Here is a 6,000-nt window from a genome sequence, read left to right as displayed (position 1 = left end):
TTCCAGCACCCCACCCAAACACCCCTGACACCCACCAGCTCCAGGTCCTGCCACCTCCCTGCACCCACCCTGCAGCCTTTGGCCCCAGCCAGCCAGCCCCCATGGGATGGAGGGGGGACCCCAAGCCACCTCTAGTTTCCCTCTCAGCCAGGTCAGCATGTCCCCAGCTGAAGAGCCAAAGTGTCACATCTGTAAAGTACAACCTCGAGCAGGATGCCCTGGTCTCACCGAGCACCTCCTGCCAGCCCCCCAGCACTGACCCCCTCCAAAACAGCTCCCCAGGGACCCCAAACACACCCCAGGCCCCAGTCACAGCCTGAAACCCGCTGCTGCAATGGGGCCAGCACATCTGGGAGGCACATCTGGCACCATGCAGCCCCCCCAGCTCAATGTCACACTGGCGAGTGACACGAGTGCCACCACGGAAGCCGCGTGGTGCCGGGGAACTGGAATTCAAAGTCCCCTGGAGCGCCTGATCCCCTCCACAAGTTACAGAAGGTCCTTGGACCTCGTGAGCAGCTGGTGTGAAGCTGTAATTACCTTAATTAGCTCTGGGATTGCATTCCCTCCCCGTGCTAATTTCGTTTCTACAGTAACCAGCCCAAGAGGTGTGCGTGCGCTCCGAGCGAGACGGAGACAGGAGCCTCAGCAGCCACACCAGGCACCCCGAAACCAGCCCGAAACCAGGGGCCACCCCCAAACCCCACCCCCGGGGCTCAGCCAGCCTGTCTCCTCGTGCAGAGGTTCACGAGAGTCCTCCTTGTTTCCCAACATCTCAAGGGAGTCATTTGTTGCTGGGAGCATCCATCCCGCTCTGGGGGAAGGGAGTGGCTGGGGGAGAGGGACCGGAGGCTGGTGGTCCCCAAATGCACCGGTGGATTTAGGAACAGCAAAGCCTGGGCTCGTTCCTTGCTGCTGGTATTTGCTGTAACCCAATATGCCCCTGATGTAAGAGCCATTTGGGAGGAAACCATAAAAGCTTCAGGAAATGGGTATTAATTCACCTCGTGGCAATAAAAGGGAAGGAGGGCTCCTGGGCAGTGCGGCCACCTCGGGGGAGGGAAGGCGAGTGGGGCTGGGATCACAGCCCTGGACAACAGCCAGGCAATCTTGGAGCCATCCCCCCTTCACTGGGAATTAACCCTCTCTGAGTGTTCTCAGATGGAAAGGGGGCGGCTGCAAGGTGGGAGCAGTGAGGTCTCACCCGGGTGAATCATCGCCGGCCCCTGGAGCAGAGCATTTGTTTGGAGCTGGAGCGTGACTTGGGGCGATTTTCTCACCCTGGAAATTTGGAGCAGGTCCAGCTCTTCCCTTGCAAACACCAAGCCTTCCTCTGGCTGCATCCCTCTCTGATGCCAACCAGCCTTGGCATGGAGAGGGCACCTCCCCCAGCAGGAGCAGAGCCCGGGGCTGCTCCTGGCCACCGAGTGAGCAGGGGCAGTGAGGATGGGGGAGCCCCACGCTCCCACCCTGCACAAGGACACAGACCTGGCAATTCTGCTGCTCCAGTCCCTGCACCACGGCCATCACTGCAGCGAGCACCAGCCTGACATAAAAATGTCCCTGGGCCATGCAGAATCCATTCTGGTGCTTGTGGAGGGAGCAGGGAGCTGCTTTGGGGAGCCCAGGGGGTGCATGCGGGGTGCCCCGGGCTCAGCATGCACGTGGGGCTATAAATAGTTCTGGGAGGCAGGCGGTGATGCTCCCGTGGCTCTGTGGAAGATTCGACAGCCCAAAAAGGCCAGCGGGGCCCGGGGAGGGAGCCTGGAGGCTGTGGAGCAGGGCCCACGCTCCCTCCCCGTTGCAGCCATCCCAGAGCAGCGTTTCCCGGGACCGATCTCTCCCCGGCGGCGGGCAGCAGCAGCAGGACGAGCGGCGGAGGCGAATTTCGCTGAGTGGTTGTTTTTTAAAAATAACTTTGCCTTTGTCAGCAGGTCAGGGTTGCTCCAGATTGAATAATCGCAGCCGCCCAGCCCTCCCCTGCTCCCGGGCGCTCGCTGGCAGCCCCAGCCCGGGATGTGCCGGGTGGATGCTGGACCACAGCCCTTGGACAGCATCGCTGTCCCCGAGGGCTGAACGCCTCAAAAGGGACACGATGCGCTGCATCCCCCACCCTGCTTCCCCCAAAAGCTGCTGCTGCTGCTGGGGATGCCCTGAGCTCGCATCCGCAGGGCTGGGGGGAGCAGAGGGAGCTGCAGGAGGAATGGGAGCGCACGGGGACGGAGCCATCGGGTGTTTGCCAAAACGGCTGAGTCACGCAGTAATTACTCCTTAAATGTGAGCACGTTCGTTGCAGGAATGAAAGATGCTCACATGTGCCGAGGCAGGGACTCACCCGCTCTCCCCCCGCTGAAGGGAAGGAACAGATCCAGCCGCCTTTTGTCGGGAGCAGGGAACGTGTCCCAGCTTTGGGTGGCCAGGAGGGAGCGTGGGGACATTGGGAGAAACCCGGGGCACAACAGAGAAGCAGCAGGAGCGGGGAGGTGAAACCCTGCAGAGCAAACCCTGATGGCAGAGTGGTGCCTCCCGGGGAAGCAGCAAAGCCACCAATGCTCAGACACAGCACGGGGATGCCTGCACGGCACAGTCTGAGGGCTGGGCTGGCTTCCAGGGGGGCAAATTTTGGAAAGAGATTAAACAATTCAGCAGCACTGGCCTTGCTGGGAACCTACAGCTCTAGGAGGGAGAATAAAGCACGTGGGAAGGATGCTGTGCTACCCTGGGCTGCACCACACCCAGAAGATGCTGAGAAAAATGGGGAGGAGGGGAGTGAAAACCCAGACACATCCAGTCCTGTCCCAGGTAGGGTGGGGACAGGGTGATGGGACACTTGCAGAGACCAAACAGCCTCTGGACACCCAGGGGCTCCCCAGAGAGTTCCTGTCCCCATCCCAGTCTCTCCTTGGGGCAGCTTGGGGGCCAATTCTGGTGTTGCACAGACAAACCCTGGTCTGGGGAGGGAGCGGGTGCAGTGCAGGGTCTGTGGGTGCCTTATTGTCCCCTACAAACACCAGGGCAGGTGGGAGGCACCTGCTCGGCTGGGGCTCCATCAGCAGGACACGGGAGGGTGGGGAACAGGAGAAACGAGACTGAGGAGGAGTTCAGGCTGCCAGGAGCTGCCGTTCACGCTCCTCTGGGCTGTTTTCCTCCCTAGCAGGAGGTGGCACGTTCAGCATCCTCCTGCAGACGTCCTCACTCGCCCTTTGCCGGGCCGGCGGGGACACAAGGTCTCCCCGTCGCGACGCTGTCACCCGAGCGAATGCCAACAGCGAGGCCAGATCTTGCAGAGAAACCCTCAGCCTTGTTCAGGTCTGATTTACACCCCGGAGACGCTGCCGCGCTCGGAGGAGCCGGCGCTGATTGATGGCAGCGTGACAGGACCCACCCCGCGCCATCTGCATCCTCCCCCGGCTCCGGGGCCAGCCCGCACCCCCGCAGCCCCATCTGCCCGCCGGGACATCGCCCCACCGAGCCCTCCCCACCTCCGGCGAGGAGGGAGGATGCTGGCAGCACCCCGAGGCCCCCTTGGCTGCCCCCGCCCCGTGGGGCTGCAGTGGGATTGTGCATCCCGATCCAATCCCATCGCTGGCTGCGGGAAGCATCGCCAGGATCCATCACCCTCCTGCTGCGGTGCCTGGTGGGTGCCAGCGCTGCCAGAGGCTGATCCAGCCACTGGGGTCTTCCCATATGCCCGTCGTTCATCTGCAGTCACACCCTCCCTCGTCGCAAAATGCCTCCCCATTAAAATCAAACCCTCTGGTGGGTTTGGGGTCAGTGCTGGGGTTTGGGTGACTTTGGCCTCCCGCCCCTCTCCTCAACCCCCCAGGCCGTTTCAGAGGTGAGAAAGGAAATGGAAGCCTCGGTTTTCTTCCTTTTTTTTTTTTTTTTTTTTTTTTTACCCTAATAAAGGGAGCAATTTGGGATTGTGCTGCTGGCGGCGCGCCGGCGCTCTCCGGGCTGATGGGGGGAAACGGGGAGGGGGGATATAAAAGGTTTCATGCGGTGAGCCGGGCACTCAGGGAAGAGGCTGAAAGGGAGTGGTGAGTGCTTTGTATTTCATGCTTGAAGGCACTGAGGCTTTTACCAGCCTTCCCGCGATGATTTAAGAGCAGCTCTGCAGTTCAGGAGGGGATCAGAGCTGTGTTTGGCAGCTCCGTGGGACCCCCCAGGTGTGCCCAGGGTTTGCTTGTCCTGACCCAGAAATGCTCCATTATGGGCAGGGACAGCCCAGGGGTGCTCATGGGGCATCTCCAGGACATGAGCCTGGGATGTGCTTTATGGGAGAATGACAAATCCCAGTCCCTGCTGTCCCTCTGTCCCTACCCTGCTCAGCACCTTGTCTGCAGCAGGAGGGGTCTCATCCACCTCTGCCCATGGAGCTCATCCCTCCTCAGGGAGTTACTTCTATAGAGGATGGTGGACATGGGCTGTGGGTTCCTCTGTCACCCCCAGATCCTCCTGAGCTGACACCTCAAAGGGAGCCCCCCCAAACCAGGTTGTTGCCTCCCCAGGCTGTGCAGAGGAGCAGGGAGTGTTTGCAGCCAGCTGCTCCCTGGCATGGGGATCTGGGAAGACTGAGCCATGGCCCCAGGCCTGTTTGCTCTGGGGCATGGGGTGCAGCCCATGTTTTGGGGAGTGCAGGGGCTCAGCCTCATGGGTCTGCTGTTGGTACTGAGGGTTTGGCTGTTCTCACTGCCCCAGCAGTGTGGGCTCCATCAGGTGGGTCCATGCCTGGGGACAGGGTCCCTTGGGACCCCCAAGTGCAGCCCAGGGCAGGAACATCTCCTGTGGACCCCCAATTCCCCACGCTCCATCTCAGCTGTTCCCTCCTGTAGGTCCCACAGTCCTGTCCCATCCCATCTCCCCAGCTGACCTGAATCCAGCCTGATCCCCTCTTCCCACCCACTCAGGTCTGCATAACCCCTGAGCAGCCCAAGCTGATTTTTAAAAATTTTTTTCTCCTCTTAAATTCTACCTTAAGCCAGCCCTGTGCATGCTCTTCTCCTGTGCCAAAGCTCTTGTGCCTCATTCTGGGCAAGATGTGGATGGGAAGAGGATGAAGGATGCTGCAGGGTCAGTTCAGATCGTGGCAAGTACAAGTGAGAGCAGCAGGAAAAGCTCCTGCCTCTGTGATGAGGCTGGGTAGTGTCAGGGGGTGAGAGAGGCAAGAGGCTGCAGGTCAGTCTGTAGTTCTGGGGGAACTGGGAAGGACAAGTGAAGGTGTGAGGGATGGCCATGCAAAGCTGGAGGTGTCCTGGGGAATGGAGGGGAAGAGTGAGCTCCAAACCCAGATTTGAGGGTGACAGTGGCCAGGGATGGGGGTGCAGCAGGGATACAGAGAGTGCAGGGGAGCACCTTGGTTTGGGATGCACCAGGATTGGGAGTGGGAGCAGTTCAGCACCATGGGGAAAAGCTCCCTGGTATCCCCCTGGCCCTGCTGGCTCCTGGAACAGGGGGGTGTCTGTGCCCCCAGCTTTGGGGCAGGGCCACAGCCATGCCTGGTGTGACTCGAGCGAAAGGAGCCCTGCCTGCCCCAGCCAAGCCAAGGGCTCTGCTGAGGAAACCCAGGGGAATTAAATGCCAGGCTGTCCTGGCCAGCAGCTCAGCAAGTGGGAGAGCTCCCCTCCACCTCAGCCCCCCGAGTGGCTCTGCAGGGTGGGGACACCGGGACCCCCACGGGTGGGAATGGAGCCTGGTCAGGGACAGGCAGAGCCGATAACCCCTGGCTGCCCTTCCCGAGCAGAGGGAGCTGCAGATAAAAGCTCTGCAGGCAGAGTAGGGCTCAGCTCCAAGCCTGGCTTGGGCTGATACCAACCCCAAAGGGCAACCTCTCCCTTGGGCTCAGCTCAGCCCCACGGAGCTGCCACCTCCCCCTCTTCACCCCGAATTCCCCCTGATTAGCAGCTTGTATCACTCTGATGGAGCCGGGTGATACCCCAGGCGTGCCCTGCCCTGCTCCTGTTCAGGTTTTGCCTCACTTCGGGGAGGAAAAAATCTTGT

This window comes from Catharus ustulatus, chromosome 25, assembly GCF_009819885.2.
Source record: "Catharus ustulatus isolate bCatUst1 chromosome 25, bCatUst1.pri.v2, whole genome shotgun sequence".
NCBI classification, from domain to species: Eukaryota; Metazoa; Chordata; class Aves; order Passeriformes; family Turdidae; genus Catharus; species Catharus ustulatus.
The sequence above is the reverse complement of the archived record's forward strand: the minus strand, read 5'-3'. Positions refer to the sequence as shown.